This window comes from Brachionichthys hirsutus, chromosome 21, assembly GCF_040956055.1.
Source record: "Brachionichthys hirsutus isolate HB-005 chromosome 21, CSIRO-AGI_Bhir_v1, whole genome shotgun sequence".
Lineage (NCBI taxonomy): Eukaryota > Metazoa > Chordata > Actinopteri > Lophiiformes > Brachionichthyidae > Brachionichthys > Brachionichthys hirsutus.
Window position 1 is genome coordinate 5,853,725 of NC_090917.1, and position 19,246 is coordinate 5,872,970.

Genomic DNA, 19,246 nt, shown 5'->3' on the forward strand with positions numbered 1-19,246 from the left:
CTTATGATTCTGGCCATAGAACTGACGTTTCCTGGTAACAGCTTGTTATGCCCACAGTCACATTTGCACTGAGCCTTTTTAAACTGGCGCTGCTGCAACAGTGAATAAGTCGGTCGCCCAGGTGTTGAGAGACCACCTCCCATCAAACCTTTTTAACCAGCAGCCGTTGGGCGACACAGAGTCCTCTTCCAGGCGCCATTACCCTTGTCTTGCATTGGGAGGATTCCGTGAGCCTACCCTATTATCATTTCAGCCCCTTTGCTTGCTGGGGCTTTTGGTCCCTGAGCAGTCCAGTCCATCTAGCTGCACTAAATTGGGTTCCACTTTAAAGCAGATGGACTTGTCTGACGGGGCCCGAGCAGTCAGGACACCTTCCCTTACGTCTCTGTTTGAAAGGTGAGTGTCTGCAGTTATTTGCCCCCCCCCCAGCAAGGAAAATGCTGTTAATACCCGAGGCTACTCCTGATTGCTCTCATCCTTATTTCCTGTCCTATTGCTTTCCCTGAATCTTGTTTCTGGATTTGATTTGTTTTGTTTTATATATATATAATTGATCCAGCAGCTCAAAAGCAGTCTAATACAGACGTAACAGTAGCTAGAATGAAATGAGGGCAGAGTTTATTAATAAGTTTATTAATAAGCATTAATGAGATACCTTTACATGGATGAGAGCAATCAGGAGTAGCCTCGGGTATTAACAATAATCTAAAATCTAAATGCTATGTATAGTATTAGCATATCGCCATAGCAATTATAAAACATTGTAGGTACATTGCCTATTTAGAGTTCTTTAGAATTCCAGATTTATTGGTAAACTTTATCTTTATCCACAAACAAATTCTGAGCACATATTTATTGGCAAATGATCCAACAGCGGCAGATATAAACACATTTCCCATAAGCATAACCCCCCCCCCCCCACCCCCCAATGATCCCACACCATGTCAGTATTCCTAATAATAGCCCCCTTATCATCCCGCCCTGGGGTTAGGGGAGTTCTCATGCATGGTTAATCGGGAGCAGCGTGACATAGTGGTCTTGTGTTTCTGACCTAAAAGCTTGTTCCTTATTTGTAATGATGTATGTCACTACATCTCTAGTGGAAGTGGGGGATTTTTGTTCTCTTAATCCCAGGAGGGGTGGATAGCTCAATATTACAATGTCATGAAAACGCATCAAACTCTTCCTGGTGCTTGGATCGTGAGGCAGCAGACACCTTCAGACTAAAAGTACTTTGGCAACTGCAAGAGTTTCATTGTCATTCCCTCCAGACTGGGATCATCATCACATGATTGCAGTGTTATTACATGTTAATTATCCAGAAAATGCAGATAGTTGATTCAGACTTATGTGTGTCGTTTCCTAACCTTTGCAAACCCGCACATTTGCATAGGAGACGCATTTGCTTGCACAGACACTATAATTAACTGCTTTAATGCCAGTGTCAACAGGAACTCAGCAATTTTAAAGTCTTTCATTTCTACCCTCTCTATTTACCGTGACAGGAGAACTTAATTCAATATGATAAAACTTCCTATCGTGTCTGAAAATGGTGAGGATGACCTACCGCACAATGAAGACGATCATTTCAGGGCTTACATGTGGTTTCCCAGTGTTCCTGATGATTGGGCCCACGCCCTTTCGTGAATGAGTTTTTGGTCATTAGACATTACAAATATTAAGTGATGTTTGTAGATCGTAAATCTACACTCACTGTAATTTTGGGATCCTCACAGACGTCATTTGGCTGTGAGGATTGCCTTGCATTTCCTGGTCCGCCTTCTCTTTCTCCGTCAAGAAGCCTGAAAACTCAGATGCAGGACAGCAAGCAACATCCGCTTGAAGATTTCCTCGCGATTGGATTCGTCTAGCGGAGATTTGGAATGTGACTCCACGTTGGATTGAGCTTCGGAGCTGTGTTGTGTTGTGAGCATTATATTTTTTTGTCTTCTGTTTGACTGTATTCTGGAGCCTGTAGTGCAAATTAGTGTGAAATTAATTTGCTGCTTGTAAAATGGCACCGGAACCTTTGGCTTGGCGCGCTTACATTTTTTTTGTCCTGTTATGACCCCTCTTTGGAGCAACAGTTACCGTGATGGTAAAGACAGCTCTGTCCTCGTGTTTTTGATACTTCAGGTACTGCAACTATCTCGCATGTGTTTTTCCAGTTGCAAATCAAGCACTTTTTTATTTTTGTCTCAAGCTCGCTGCAATTTTCTCTGCTTCCGTTAGTTTTACGATGTACATCCAGAACTGAACTGGCGGCTTGTCCAGGGTGTACCCTGCCTCTCGCCCGTAGACTGCTGGGATGGGCTTCCGCACCACCCACGATGCGATTACGGACAAAGCAATTCAAAAATGGATGGATGGATCCAAAAGTAGCGATAAGAACTTCTGGTATTTTAACAACATGCACAAACAAAATGTCATTGTTCAGGCACTCGCTCCAGAGTAGCGCCACTGCATCCATGTCTGCGGCACCCATTCATCTGTGCAGCAGAGGTTTTGCTGTTTTCTAAGAAGTGTCACGCCACTTTATAATTTTCTCCGTGCCAATGAAGGCGCCTCTATGCTCCTATTTGTGCATCAGGCTGAGGGGCTTTCGAGGACAACTCCTGATTCTCATTGCTGTAATTCAGTTGTAGCCACATAAACGCTACTGTCCGTCTCCAGGCCCCAGGTAATTCACACCACACCACTGAAGCGCTGCTAACTCCATTTTTCACATGAAGGGAGAAAGTCGAATATGTTGGAAAAAGGGAGGGTGATCATCATAGAAAGTATGAGAGCGAAGGAAGGAAAAGGGGTGTAAGCGTTTTCGTGTTCGCCAGAGAGGCGAGGGAGACACCGAGTCTGCAGCACGTGGTTAAGGTCCACAAAGTTGTTGGTTTCAAATATCTTCCTTTTCATTCTTCCTCTCCTCTCAGAGCGTAGGAGCTACCGTCGATTCAAGAAGAGAGATTTTCTTCACCGAGAAAAGGAAGACTGGCGTTTTTTTGTGGGGTAAGACCGAATTTGTCGTACCTGTTGACTCTGAGTAATTGGGCTCCCAAGCACCACCTTGCTCTCTCGCGTTAGTCTTTGTCCCGTGACTCTAATGCTGAATGCATCACTCATGACTCTTTGTGTCACAACCTCTGCTTTTCACTGCTATTTGTAAAGGTCATTTTCTGTGTACGGCTCAGATACACAAACATGTCGTTGTTGAGTCATATTCACACACAGACGGACACACACACACAGGATGCACTGCTGAGAGCATACACACCATCTCATGGCCTGCACGCATCAGTGGGGGGGGGGGTGAACTCTAATCCAGGGGTCTGTTGCGTCAGAGTTGGCGCCGCTAGGAATGGGATTTGCTCTGTCATGTTCAAGCGACACAAATCGAGCAAAAGCAGCCGGCCTTTCATTTTTACGAATTAGACTGGGAACCGGAATCACTCGATGAATAACGCTGATTTATCGAGTCTGATTCATCGAGTCTGATTCATCGAGTCTGATTCGTCGAGTCTGATTCGTCAAGTCTGATTCATCGAGTCTGATTCATCCTACTGTTGTGGCAGCAGAAAGAGGACGCATGCTACCAATTTTTTCCCCTGTCCTTTTTAGGTTTATTTACTTTTGTGGAGGAACGAGTCGGCCAATTTCTCTCAGCTATTTACACTGACAACGTGGCTTACCTTGTCCCGTCCCTGTTTGGCTTTTCTCCTGCCTTTACCAACTTACGTTTTCCTGTCCTGTCATCTCATGCCATGTGTTTTTCCTGTTGTATCCTGTACCCCCCCCTCCCCTGCTCCTTCCTTTCCCCCCAGACAAAAGCCTTCCTTCATATTAGCCTTTGAGAAAAGGAAAGAATTACATGTAAGCTGAGGTACCGTCCAAATACCCAGAAGAATACAGACTCCCTCTTCAAATCAGCTATTTCATTGGAGGCCCACACCAGAGAGAGAGAGAGAGAGAGAGTGTGTGTGTGTGTGTGTGTTTTGTACACAAACACGCCCACAGCAGCCTTCCGTGCACCCTAACCGAAACTGACAAGTGGTTTGGCGGACACTTTGCCTTTAGCTTCACGTTTGGCATACGGATGGTCTGATGGACGACACTTAGGCTGCCACTTTGGCCTTTCGTGCACGAATCCTCTCTCCTGTCTCTCCTTGTCATCCATCGCCTTTCATTTGGTCTTTGGGGGGAGAAAATGGACCCATCATTAGAATTTAATTCAAGCTGAGAAGCTGAAGAGATCATAAAGCGTCTTCCGTTTCATCTGTTAATAGCGAAACGCCAAACGCTCTTGGGAAGCGTGTCATTATTGCATTAGCTGTTTTACTTTGTGTACTTGGTGGGCATAGAGTTTTGCATGGAATCGTTTTCTCACTCTGTCGCCGGGCTTGCAGGTTTTAGGGTTTTCATCTCCACATAAAGCGGTTTTTAACCCTCCCTTTCCCGTCATAATTCAGCGCTCGTCTCGTACGCGGGTTGGACGCCGGCCCCGGCGGTTGATGTGGAACACATGCCTTTAATGATTCACGCTGTGTGCGGTAGGTCCACGGCGGCTGCCGAGCTCCCTGCCTCTCCCTCCGTCTACAATTGGACTCCGGTGATTTCTGTCCAGTTTGTGGTTTTTTTTCTTTCTCTGCTCCACACATGGAAACTTCAGGAAAGTTGAAATGTGTTGTTTAAGGACAGTTGTCTCTGTAAAATTGGGCATTTGAAGTCTGTCTTTGTCTCCTCTTTATAGAAACCTAATGTCTTTTTTTTTTTTTTTTACTGGGGCACGTGTGAGTTTAACGATCGCTGTGATTGTGTTGAGCTTTCCTGATCGACTACTTAAGCCGTCAGATTTACAACATATTGTTATTGATCGGGCAGACACTGAGTGGCATCCTATTTCCTCATCAATAGCAGAATAGCGAAAGTGTGCTCCAAGTCCTGATGCTTGATTTGTTTTGTTGCCGCTGTAATAAAACAACAGCAACAGAATTTGACAACTTATTTTGCCAACGCTCTCTCCCCTGTCTTTCCCCTGTCTCCCCCTGTCTCCCACTGTCTCTCCACTGTCTCTCCCCTGTCTCTCCACGTCTCTCCCCTGTCTCTCCCCTGTCTCTCCACGTCTCTCCCCTGTCTCTCCACTGTCTCCCTCCTGTCTCTCCCCACTGTCTCTCCACTGTCTCCCCCCTGTCTCTCCACTGTCTCTCCCCTTCCTCTCCACTGTCTCTCCCCTGTCTCTCCCCTGTCTCTCCCCTGTGCATTCGTCCACTCAGGCACCGGTTTGCATCTGATTGTTTGTGTAAATACAATCAAAGAGTCAAAGAGCGGGGAACTATGCCAGCATGTGACAGGGAGTGGGTGCCGTCCCGCCGTCCAAGCTGACATAAATGGTTTCCTGTTTTGTCCTTTTACTCAGCTCCACCAACCCCATTTTTCCATCCACACTTCCATCTTTTGTCCTTCCCTGATTTTTCTTACTATCTCTTCCTGTGTCTTACCATCCTGGGTCCCACACCCCTTTTTATTTTATTTATTTTTTGGCCTTGTCTGACCTTTCCTTCCTCCACTCGCGCACACACACACACACACACACACACACACATCTTTTTTATCACCCACCACGCACTGGGCCGACTTCACACGTGCACGGCATGAAGAAGACAAACAGCTCATGCCCTTGACATAACTGAGAGTGAGTAGCGCTTTCCTTTTCACACAGGCGAACTTGCGGGTTGCCACAGCTCTCAAGATAGAGACTTAACACACGCGGTGATGCTATTTGATGGAGCGAATGAGTCAAGCGATAGCACGGATATGCCAAGCTAAAGCGTGATATTAATGTGCAAAAGTGATCCCATCATTTCTTTTCATTGGCAGTAATGGATGGTGCGCTGTTATGATTCGAGTAAATGTTTGTGTGTGTTGTTGGAAGTCAGCGTGCTCTCCCTTGTGTGTTTATTTATTTTGCATTAAACAGGGGAGTAATTCAGCTTTAGCTCTTTTTCCACAAGTGTTTGACTTCAAGCCCACGAGTTTACCAACCCAGTTTATTGTGTTTTTATGTGGCGGTTCTCAGTTTTTATACAAAGTGCCACTTGTTAAGCAGCGCTTTAGTCTGACTTTTAGCTCTTTTATGTGCAGTGTGTCGAGTAATTTGGTGTTAATCTCTTAGGAGTCATAAATTACGCTCCAATTAGAACTTTTAGAACGTTATGTGCTCTCAGAGCTTTGGAACAACGGAGCGAGCGCATGAAGAGTGTGTGCGTGTGTGTTGTAATTGATGACGAGACCTCCCTGGATTTAAGTGGCGCTACCTCCTGATACTGTACGTCGAAAACTCCAGCCACTCTGGGCGAGAGGGCGTAGCTAGCAGGAACGAGCAGTCTGCAGTTCCTCTTTGGGGCGCCTCCTGACAGGAACTTGGCAGCGAGGAAACATAAACAAATTCCCCTGTGGTGGGCTGGCAGGCTGGGCGGCGCAGTTCCTTGTTGCCATACATGCGCAGCAAAGCTCAGTTTGGGGCTAGCATGCTCAGCTCAGCAGCCACAAGCTGTGAGAAATAGATCGTAAAGAGATAAGCGTAGTCCTTAAAGGGGCACGGGGGGAGGCTGGGGAGCTGAGCTGCAACAAGGGTCCTCGAAATGTTTGTTTGTCTCCACCCCCTCCGCACAGATTTTGCTAACTCGGCACAGAGGAGGGAGGCCTTGCAACCTGCATGAAAGTCAGAGAGGGTGTGATGAGTACGGTGGCCCTGAAGTGCAAAACACAACAACAAATCGTAGCGCACACAATAAAGAAGGAATCGCGCAAACAAGAAAAAAACACACACACAAATAAGAAATCACGCAAACAAGAAAAAACACACACACAAATAATAAATCACGCAAACAAGAATAGAAAACACACAAACAAGAATAGAAATCACGCAAACAAGAAATGAAATCACGCAAACAAGAAATGAAATCACGCAAACAAGAATACAAAACACGCAAACAAGAATACAAAACACGCAAGCAAGAATCAAAAACACGCGAACAAGAAATGAAATCACGCAAACAAGAAATGAAATCACGCGAACAAAAATAGAAATCACGCAAACAAGAAATGAAATCACGCAAACAAGAATAGAAATCACGCAAACAAGAAATGAAATCACGCAAACAAGAAAACTCCAAACCGGAAATGCTAAATATCGGACATGCAGAGGTCCGGATGCTGATTGCTGAGAAAGTTCATTTGTAATTATGGCTGCCACCGAAGACATTATCAGTAATTATTTTGATGCGGGACACACTTATGATGCAATAGTTGACATGCGGCTGGTTCATTGTCCAGAATCCCTTGAAGTCTCTTGCCGCAACCACTGCAATAGTTCGGCCGTTCTTCTTCGGGTAACTTTTTACCACAATGACGGCAAAACATATTTTTGTATCTCACGCTGTTCTCTTACCTACTACTCAATTGCTACTAATTGCTGCTCAATTACGGGAAACCTGGAGCGAGAGTCAGAATGATTGACAGTGCTTCTGTCCAATCAGCAACCAGACCCCTCATGTCCGATATTTAGCATTTCCGGTTTGGACATGTCCGATATTTAGCATTTCCGGTTTGGAGCTTTCTTGTTTGCGTGATTTCATTTCTTGTTTGCGTGATTTCGATTCTTGTTTGCGTGATTTCGATTCTTGTTTGCGTGATTTCGATTCTTGTTTGCGTGATTTCATTTCTTGTTTGCGTGATTTCGATTCTTGTTTGCGTGATTTCGATTCTTGTTTGTGTGTTTTGTATTCTTGTTTGCACGATTCCTTATTTGTGTGCGTGTTTTTTTCTTGTTTGCGCGATTCCTTCTTTATTGTGTGCAATACAATTTGTTGTTGTGATTTGCACTTCAGGGCCACCGTAGATGAGGGTCCTTCAACACACACGTGCACATGCTTGACGTGCTGCACACAGGCAGTAGTCCCACAACCGGAACTCACACAAACATGCGTGCGCACGTGTTTACACGTATGTGGGCACGCAGAGCCCATCACGCCGGTGGTTTTGTTTTTGTCTCTGCCTCTGCAAACACAGTGGCGTATTGTGCAGCCTGACCTGGTTCCTGTCCAAACGCAAAGGAAACCCAGATTGCTGAAACAGAGGGCCCACTGCTAACAGGCGGGACAGGCTGTAGTAGTTATAGCCTGCTGTAGCCTTCCAAACCAATGGGGACTGCTGGCTGAGCCAAGACAGAGTGTGTGCTTTCATGTGTGTGTGTGTGTGTGTGTGTGTGTGGGCATGTGTACGTTCTTTTTGATCGCCTGCAGAAGCATTATTTTTTGGACAGCACTTGCAGACAGCCGACATGGCACCTTGGTGTAATTTCATAAGCGCCGGTAAAGGCATTTGACTGTTTTAATAGTTTGAGCATCATTCAAACGCACCATTTCCAACCCTCCAATGGCGCCGCTGGTGGAGGCGGGCCGCAAAAAAGGGAGGCCAATGAGTGTGGTATAATGAAGACACGACATTATGTCTCTTCACGTTAGCATGCGGAAGTAAGTAGATCCTTTATGGGTTTCTCTTTCTGACTGTATAACCCAAACTTTCTGAATGCATGGCATGTGTAATGGCGAGCACGCTTCCTGGAACCAGTGCTGGAGATGATGGAACGAGTGGGATCTACTGACTTAACACAGCGCAGGCAAGCGCAGGTTACCCAGGGAGAGGAAGACTTTTGAATGACGAAGAGACGGAAAGACCGAAGGGATCTTCCCCACGGGATGATTGTGGATGAAAACACTGAAAATGGAAGCTTAAGAGAAGCAGGAGACGGGGATGAGCACTCCTGATGTGGCAGCAGGTCTCCAAGGAAGACTGTGTGTGTGTGTGTGTGTGCGTGTATTTAAAGCTTATTGAGGTTTAATGCATCTATACAGCCACGCTCCTGTTGTGTGCATGGGGGTCCCAGCGCTCACACGGAGTAAAACCTCCCACCGATGAGTTAAAGAAGACGGCATCAAGCATCCACATCCACCCCCCACACCTCCTCTTCCAGGTCCCAGTAGGTCCCAGTAGGCACATCTCTGTAATGGCCGCCTATCGATCCTGAGGCCTCCTTGTCCACACTCAACGGCCATCGATCGGCCCCTCGCAGGGCTGCTTCATCCTGTAGCTTTCTGTGTAGGTATGTGTGCATTTGTGTTTAGCAGCACTTCCTTCCTGCCACTTCCTTCATGCACACTTCTTGTCGGTGTGCAGGAATGTGCACTTTCTGACGACACTCCTGATTTTCATTACCAGCAAACGTTCCCGTAAATCTTCCCGATTCAGCGTGAAGCTCAGGCCTTCTTAAACCCAGATCCACAACGCTGGCCTCCACCTCTAAAACCTTGCAGCTTAAAGAACACGAACACCCAACATAAAAAAAAGAGTCCCTCAACCCTAACCCTCCCTCAAGAGAGACGGGACAGAAAAAGAAGAAAAGATCCCCTCATCTCCCATGAAAACTAAAGCCTGATTAATCAGTCAGGCCTCATGAAAACTGTGTTTGTTATTGTTGCTGCCTGATTTATTGAAAGCCTGGATCTGGGTCAAGCAGTTCTCTCTCTCTCTTACCCTCTCTACCTTTCCCCCCACTACCTAAATAACCCCCCCACACACACACACGCACGTCTCTTCCCTTTGTCTCTCATCTGGTTTTCTGTTTTTGTTAAAGGACAGTTGATTAATGGTGCCACAAACAAAGACCCCACTCTGCTGTCAGCCCTGACTCAGATAGGGCTCCATTCAAGGTAAACCAAAACACATGTTCTCTGGACATCCACTGGGAAACCCCTGAGGAGCGAGCGAGGAGGAATGAACGGCAGTAGTCGCTGATGTATTAAATGCAGTCATATAAGGGCCCCTCCTACACTAGAAAATGTGCAACAGGAAAAAGGAAGGGGGAGTGTTTACAGTGGAGAACAATGTAGCACACACGATCAAATGCTACATAGATTTTAATTGGCATAGTGTTTTAATAAGTAAGAAAAACACTCATAGGTTGCAATTAGCATGATATTAAGGAGCATACAGTGTTTTGAACATACAGCTGCATTGTAAATGTCCACTATGAGGAAAATGATTGAGCTCATTGAAAAAGCCACGCGTTGAAAATGCAGGTAAGGGAACCTTCATATTCCACAGGCTTTGCACACAGGCTTGATTTGTGCCTGCATAATATACGAAAGGATGTTTCGATGCCTTTTCATATATTTGCCAGTTTGCGTTTGTGGGTGCAGACCCGGCAAATAATTGCGTTCGCCATGCTGCTCACAGGTTATCGGCAGCTATCAGCAACGTTGGTTGTTGACCTGTGGGCTGATGTCACGAATCAAATCAACACCCAATATCAATATTGGAAGCGTATTATTGACGTCTTTGACAAATTAAAAAACAAAAAAAACAACTCTGCACTACAGAAATCACTACATCTGTGCTCTGACATTGCACATATTTACTCGTCACATGACATTTTTACTTTCATACAGCAGTGAGAGCCTTTCAACGCTTGAGTGGCGTTTCCTGCCTGCAGGCTCGTCGGGAACGAGCACAGCGCCGTTCAGAGTCTTGTAGAAGAGAATTGCTTTATTGAATGTGCAAGAAACAGATCGCCGCTACTGGATTGAGAGCTCAATATTCAGTTGTCTCCACAATGGCGGGCCTGGACTCTTACGTCGTGCTTTATTGCTGCACTTCTTTGTGTTTGTGTATTAATGCTAGTGTTGCTTCGACGGTATGCAGTCGGTTGTGCCTGTTGCCGAAGGTCAAACATGTTTTCTTGGGAGTTATTAACCAGAAATTATATCGGTTAATAACAATTATGTGTTCGTGATATACAAGATACTAACCTGCTAAATGCAATTCATGGCCCAGCCCTTCCATCCAGATTATAATGATGATGATATGAACAGGAGATTAACTGCTGTGTTGGCCTTTGTCGTGGGTCCTGCTGCGTCTGTATCTAAACTGCCTGAGGTTTTGTCACACTGTTGTATTTGCTTAGTGGTTATGCTGCTGCATTTATGAAGTGCCAGTAAAATAAAATAAAATAAAACAGGAAAGCCTGTTGCAATGCGAGGCCTTTAAAGCAATTTGTTAACATGTAAAACCAGATGCAAAGCAACTTTTTAACTCGTCCCTTTGCTTGAACTCGCTCGCTGGTGGCGTTGGCAGCTTCTACGGCCTTTTGCTCCAGTTGGGTTGACAGCTCTGAAGTGGTTTACACCAATTGGGAGAAATTGTCACCTGTTCAGAGCCTCTGTCCCTCCCAACCTGCTGCCACCACAACCTGTAGCGTGCATGTGGGCCAAAGCAAAGTGGGATTAAGTGAGGCAGAGACAAACTGGCGGGCAAGGCCATCACCCAGCAGCAACACCGGCAGCACTTTGTAAAGCTGTGCACACTCGGAGGAACGATGGAGCTCTCCTGCGGAGTGTTGCAGTTTCCTGCTCCATCTCACCCAGACGTATGCCGGCCAGCTACCTGTCGTCGCATCCCACACACTGGGATAATATCGAAGCCTTCCGCTGGGTCTATGGAGGATTAGCAGAAGCATGTGAAGGTAGAGCACAGACAAGTACTGCCTGCAGCCTGGAGGAACTGTTTCTGTCCCATCATTAGTCCGGACTTCTTGGGAAAGTAATTCTGTAGTGTTCTGTGCTTTGGCCCCTGAAATGTATCTTTAGGTAGTTTTCCATTTCTCCATTTAATCAGTGCACTGTCCAGGTAGTTTGGAAAGGTTTTGGTTCTGGCCACTTACAGCCGATCTGGGAAAAGTGTCTCTCTAACCAGCTGCCTTAAATTGGGCAATTAACAATAGAGACAGGCTCCTTATTGTCTACTTCCTCCCGTGCTATTAGTTTATTAAGTTGTCCATGGATCACAAAGGTTGGCGCCGGATACTTAAAATCGTGCCTGAGCTCCTTGGTTGATGTGGTGTGAATGAATTCAGATGTGTTCGATAGTCTTTAGCAAATAGCTTCGTCGAGTCCCCAAGCGATTTAAAAATGCTGCAGGCAAATGACTTTTGTTCGTATTGGGTATTGATTTGCCTGCTAATATTTGTTAGCAGCTCGATCAAAGATGAAGAAATTCAGTCCTGCTGATTTATTGGATAGATGAGGTGATTTTAAGACACGGAAAAGAGATGATGTTTACCCCTGTGTTCATACGTTTGTTGATCTTGTTCACTGAAAAGCATTACAAATAAAGTTGCAAAGGGGCGTGCTGGATTTGAAAAATAGATATCCAGTCAATCTATAGACTTGATGAATATGCTTTGCATGTCAGGACACTTATTGAGTCGCAAAATTCACACGAAGGAAAGAAATAGCGCCTGTAGTTAAATTCCCCAAATGTTTGACACAGATTAGCATGATTTCAGAGTTCTGGTGAGAAGAGGCGCTGGGGACTGTTCACAATACGCAGAGGCTGAGGTGGGTCTGCTCCTTTTCCAAAAGGAAAGGAAAGTTCTGACAGGCCAAAAGCAGTTAAGGAGCGGATGCACTGCCCCCCCCCCCCCATCTTTCCAGCTTTACACACGAGGAGTGTGGACGCATGTTTCCTTTATTTCTTTCATGACATTAGCTAAAAGAAGACACGCCCCATGCTCCAGCGACATTCCCAATAAACATTTGGACAAATAATCAGATCAGGCTTTGCTGAAGCCAGCTGAGGCTAAAATGTGTACGACACAAGCCCCCCCCCCCTTAATTTCCCCCTGTAGTTCTCCTTTATGCAACGTAGGATGACATTAAAATGCGTTGAATGCAGGTTGTTGTTGGAGGAGATCGAGGTATGCAGTGAGTGTAGAGGAAACACGACAGCGATGTCCAGGCTAACCAGATTGATGTCGGAGGCGGCGGTGTCGGTGGCACGCCACTTGACTCTGTGACCTGCTGCCCGAGCGCTGTAGTCCAGATTGTCTGCTCTGATAAGCATGGAGCTCATCAGTGGCTCATATTCGCTTCATTAGCCGGAGCACCTGTTAGTAATTCATGCCCAGCGTTCCCCAGGAAGCAAAACCAAGGCCTCAGCTGTGCCTGTCTGTCCATGTCCTTTGTCCACAGACATTTAAGCCACTCCCCATTTGTACCCCTTTTGCCCCACAGCTCTCCTGTCTGCAGCGTTCACCTAGTGATGCCAGAGGCAGTAGGATAGTTTATATAAATGTTTTACTTTACTTTTTGCTGGCTTGTTATGCCATCCCTTCCCCGTCGTGACTCAGAGACGACCCGGGCCCAACGCGCTCGTTCTCCCTGCGTGTCTGTTCTCTTTGCATGGCGGCGTGATTTTGCCTGTTTTTCCCCTCCGCTCGTCGTCTCTCATTGCGCTACGGTGCCAGGCTTAGCTATGTCTGCTCAGCGTGTGTCTGATCCCTCTACTGTGTTGTGTACATTGCGTAACCACCTGCTGCTCACCCCCGGAAGTCTACTTCTATTTCTTTCTCTCTCTCTCCCATCCACTCTCAGTCCTCTTTTTCTGACACCCCATCTTCCTCTTGCTTCTTTGACAAGAATCCGGGTCATCACTCCTTCCCTGCTTCCTCCACCCACTTCCCTCCCTCCAATCGCTAACCTTGAAAGTTGGAGCTCCTTGCCTCGTTTCCTCTTCTTGCTGTCGTTGCTCTTCTTTTTCTTCCCCTCCTCTCTCTCCTCTCTACTCACCTCCTTCTCCTCGCCGCCTTTTCTCCACACTCCCAGCGGTCTCATTAGGCGTGGAACGCCTGGTATGTATGTGTACATGTGTGCGCGTTCTGCTTAGGCCAATACTCACTTGACTGAGCGTGCCGCTTCCACTCGCAGGGGCCTGGGCTCCATTATCACCACGGAGCTGTCACAAACGGTATATAATGGAGCCTCCTGTCGCCGCCTGCTTGGGGAACGCCGGGTACCTTCTAAATGCAGCACTATAAAGCTGCTGCCGTGGCGGTGGGAGGAATCAGCGTGTGCGCCACACAGACCGTGCAAGCTGGTTCTAATTTTGCCAACGCGTACCGCTCTCCACGCTGAAAGCCACATCAGGAACATCTGTCTCCTCTCTAGAATGATGTGCCCACCTATGTGGTCCAACCTGCGGGATGCCCCTCTGTCTTCTTTTCTACGGAGCGAGTGAGTGATGATGTGTGTGTGTGTGTGTGTTCGTACCCACCACTGTTTTGCTAGTATCTGGTTACAGGAATGGGCCCCTCTGCTACCTTGCTGGCAGGCCTGACCCCGGCGAGGGCAACGTCCATTACAGCATGAAACCTAAATGACAAGAATCCCCCCCCCCCTGCTATAGCCATTTGTCTTACTCTGTGGGTCAGTCAGCCCGGGCACTCGCCTCCAAACCCAAACAGGCTCACCTGCCCCGACTTGACCGGTCTGACCTGTTCAAACATCTGCCACAGCGAGGACGAGGACCTGACAGTTGCAGTTTCCTGATTTGGCATATCTCTGCATCAAAGTGGGAATAAATAATCATTAATTTCTTCCTCCAGCTTTATCAGCTGTGGACTGACGGCAGCTCGACTGGACCCGGCTGTCGGTCGTTAGCTTTAGCTTAGCCAGAGACGGGCAGTTATACTGCAGACGCAGGCCTCTTTCCCCTTTTGAAAAAAATGCACCTGGCAACTTATTTCGTTTTTTCCCAGTCGGTGAAGTGACGCCTCAAGGACAAAACAAAAAGACAGTCTTTCATCACCGTCTTCATCTTTAATGTAACCGTTCTCGGTCGACTCGTTCACTATTCAAACACTTGTTGTCTTGCGGGCGATTAAACACGAAGGGCATATTGAGAATCTGAACGCCGCAATCATTTGTCCTCACCTCATGCATCAAGTTGCTTTTCTCTCCAGCAGCAGCTCGCACGGGAAAAGCCTTATTCCTCCTCATATGTCCAACGGGCTCAGTCTCAAAGCAAACAGGCCTTAACAGCCGCTATCAGGAAGCAGCCTGACTGACCACCTTCACGCACGCTGAGCGCACGCATGTCATATGCACATATATAAACACACGACTTGTTTACAGGAAGCTGTCAACCATGTGTCCTTATGATAAATAAACAGGGACGCATCCTTTTTTAATGATGGCGTACCCAGCTGAATATTGACGGAAAGATTGAAAGCGCTCTCAAGGGCCTTTCCAGCATGAAGTATGGCTCTCGCTCTCTATTTTTTCTCTCCCCCCCCCCCCCCGCCCCTCACAGATTTCCTTTTATTTATCTTACACCGTGCCTTGTGCAGGGGCTTCCCAGAACACGAGTGATGCCATAAACACATTTATCAAGCCCGGGTTGCCAATAGGGAAAACATTTGGGAGAATGAATGAAAAGAATGCGATAATAAATGCAGCGAGAACAGCCCAACAATGCAAACGGAGATCTTTGGGGACAGCAGAGGGCATCAACAAAGTACAGGCGCCAGTAGGGGAACAGGTTGCCACAACAACAACAACAACAACAACAACAACAACAATGCCACCTGTATTGGCAGTCTGTGCAGCAGGGGCGATGCCGTGCGCCTCGCTTTGATGAATGTTGCATTGTTTATGCTGTCTACCCCCTCGCCATCCGCGGTTAGTGTGTTCGGAGGCTGGCGAGCTTTTTGCCAAGTGTTGTCGCAGCGTTAGTCAGGCGTTTGATGTCTGTCTCAATTGTTGTTGATGGGCCTCCCCGGGCTGGGATCACAGGCAGCATTTATTCATCTGCAGGTTCCGACGCTCAGCTGAGGGACTTCCATGACAAGTCCTCATGCATGACTCCAAACACTGTTTTTTTGGCAATTAGAAATCGACCTATTCTCTGAATCTAAAGTTAGATGAACAAAAGGCAAAGGAGTGAGTTTCTAATGCTGCTCGTGTAGGGGGGAGGGGGGGGGTCAGAGTGCTATTTGCCACGGGGTTAATTGATGCATGCTGGTGTCACTGTCCTGATTGCTGGATTCTTTTTTCTTTTTTGCCTTGTTGGCTTTTTTTAAAGCCGCTGTTTAACCCTATTATCTGATTACTTGTATGAGGATGGTGACAGAGTTCTGTGTGTGTGTGTGTGTGTGTGTGTGTGTGTGTGCGTGTGTGACAGACTCCTAGTTGCCTCACAAAGATGAACAGCTCTCTCTTTACCTAAGGGGGATGGGGTTTGACAGTACTGTAGCACCCCCACCCTCCTCCATCCTTCTACCGAATCCCCCCCAACTCAGCCCACTGCTGATAAATGTGTTTTTCTTTAAGGAAGGAGTCGGTTGGTTGAGAGGAGTCTGTTTTAATGTAGCTTTGCGTGTGTGTGTGTGTGTGTGTGCGCGTGTTTCTCATGCAGTGCAGGCCGCTGCTGCAGGGCTACAGGCAGGCAGACTCGGAGGCAGGCCTGCAACCTCGACCCCAGCATCATTTGTTTGGACGAGGGCCGTCAGCGCCTGTCGCGCGGCCCATGATGAAGTGTCAGTCGGTAATTGTCCCCGCGAAGCATCCACGTCTCAAGGGGTGATGGGGAGGAGAGGATGGGGGGGGGGCGGGGGGGGCAGGGAGCTGACAGAGAGAGAAATGACACCCTTGGCTCCTCCTATTCTCTCTCTCTCCACTCCCTCTCTCGTTTTTCTCCTGTCTCATCTCAAACCAGCCCCCCCCCCCCCTTGGAGCTTCAGCTGGGGCCCAGTGGTAACATATTGTCAGTTTGTGCACCTACTGCACAAACTTGTGTATATAAAGCGGCTCAGAGCGGGACTCTAGACCTTTGTTTTTGCGCACAAGAGAGCTTTTAAACCGTGTGCTGTCCCTCCTCTATGATCCATCAACCGCGTCTTTTCCTCATTCAGTCCCAATTTCAGTTATCTGCTTTGATTGGCCTCCAGAAACATCTCTGGTCGAAACAAGTTACCTCTGCTTTGCCTGATCATCTTAAAATACAGATATATATTCATTCTTCCTGTTCATTTTGGTAATTAGATTTAGCGCTGGGCCTGTATTGATCCAACGATATCTCTATGTAATGAAATGCTTTTACAGGACACATGGAAGCTATTTATAGGCCGATCCATAATGTGTATGGCAGAGGGGGGGGGGGCTTAATGCACGTCGCCCAGACTTAGAGCCCAGTAGAAGTAGTTCTATGATGTACCCTTAATGGGGGGGTCAAAGACGCAGATAAGAGAGGAGAAAAGGGATGCGAGGTAGCGACATTAAAGAACAGACAAAGGATCAGGTTGTGAAGAAGAGGAGCGGGACATGAAAGAAAGAAAGAAAGAAAGAAAGGATCCAACATGGGAAAGATGAATACTGAAAGGTGGGAAGGGAGGTGCAGAAGGAGGCGACGCAGCAAGGAGACTCAATGATAGGAAGGAAAGCACCTTGAGATATGAATCTGATATTTCCACTTCCCTCATTCCTCCATGAGACACCGCTCCTTCATGATGATGGAATGAAAATGCATGCGAGCTCGGCGACAAGGCTGCTCGCGGAGGAGGGAGGGGAGAACGGCGCCAAGAACAAAGACAGGAAGACGTCCGAGGCATGGAGGACGAGAAAGGAAGAATGAAAGATGGCAGCAATAGAATGATGATAATGTAAATGTACACAAAGCAGAGCAGAAGACGGAGCCGTCATTATGCTCCTTGTCTTGGTGGGCGGCGCCCTGAGGACAGCAGGTGACTGGAGGGCAGATGGAGACGTCCAACTCCTTGTCCCGCTGCACGTCAGGAGGCTGGATGCAGGTGGAGCACCGCCACTCCTAAAGGAGAGGTCTCCCTCTCTTCTTTCTCTCTTTCACACACACACACACACACACACACACACACTCACCATCTCGCTCTCCCTCGTTCTCTTTAATGCGCCACCAGCCTGGAGTGATGAACCGACTCCCTCCGGATCGAGGACACACTGATGACACGTCCCGGATGCCCTCGCACATGGTGCGCTGCGGAGGCAAAGGAAGAGAACCCCCCACCCCCCAAAAAATGTAATGCCCCAGTCTGAGAGATGATGAATCTGGTTGGTGATTAGTTAGTTGAGGAAGGAGGCGCACTGCTTATGTCCTTTAATGGGCTATCATTTGGAAGATAACTGTATTGTCCCATCTCTCTTGACATTTAAATCTAATCAGACCCTGCTGGTTGGCACTGCGGCCCAGGATGAGGGAGCCTGGGGGGGGCGACGAAAGCCTGCTAGAGGAGAGGGATTGGCTCATAGTTCATCCCTTCTGGCTGCGGCTAAGAAATTAGCAAGCACGGCCCGGGCATGCATTCCTTTATTATTAATTTATGTGTACACGACAATCAAGCTTACAAAGGATCCAGCTGCCACAATGGCATGGCAGGAGAGGTTTACCAAGCCACTTCCTCCACACACATGCGCCCCAAATGCACACAAACGCCACTTGGGAGCCATTTGAAGGCCTCGCCTCTGCTCCTTATTACCACGGATGAGATGCTCCGTTTGATTAACACTTCCCTTTCATCCTCTTCATTAGCAGGCGAACGCCGCCGCCGCAGCAGCCGCGGCCCATGAAAGGAGGGCACGAATTAGATTCCACTTATTCCGGAGACTGCCGCTAATTCCACACAATGGCGGCTAATGGTTGGGAAGTAATAGGGAAAGGGAGGCTTCTAATTGTTTCTGCGGGCGATGCCGTGCACGCTGCAGCAGCTGTTTCTACGCACAGCAAACCATGCAGGCCGTTCAGAGAGCCAGAACAAAGGTGCCGGAGTCGTCGGAGGGGCCGGTGAAGTTCGCAAAGCAGTGAGTGCGTGTAGACGCGCCGGGTCAATGAGAACCACCTGGTGCTGAGGGAAGCGATTAGGGTTGGCACCACAGCGAATGAAGAGTTGTTTTGCTAAGGGGGACCGAGATGTGGAGAAGGCGGGGGGGGGGGGGGTGGGGGGTCAGGGGCTCAGCGGCGTTTGGTTTATTGGAACAATATTGATGTTAGGTGTTCGTCAGAGTGCGATCTGATGCGCAGCGTCGCTTCACTTGTGCTCAATTAGAGGGAATTCTTTTGGTAATGGCAAAATCAGCCCAAGTGTTTCGACACCGGGTGGGTTGTAACGCAGGACAGGCCACAAGAGTGTGTGTGTGGGGGGGGTGGGTGGGGGGGGCTCCCACATAGATTACACACATACCAGTGTAGAAGTCTGATTACCGGTAGGTCAAAGTGGCTGAAAGGGAGCACAGAATTCCCCGTTTTAGTTACAGAGATTACAGAAGGAACGCGGCTGGAACAAAGTTAGCGTGTTATAAAAGGCAACGTATTCTAACGGACGTTGAGGGTC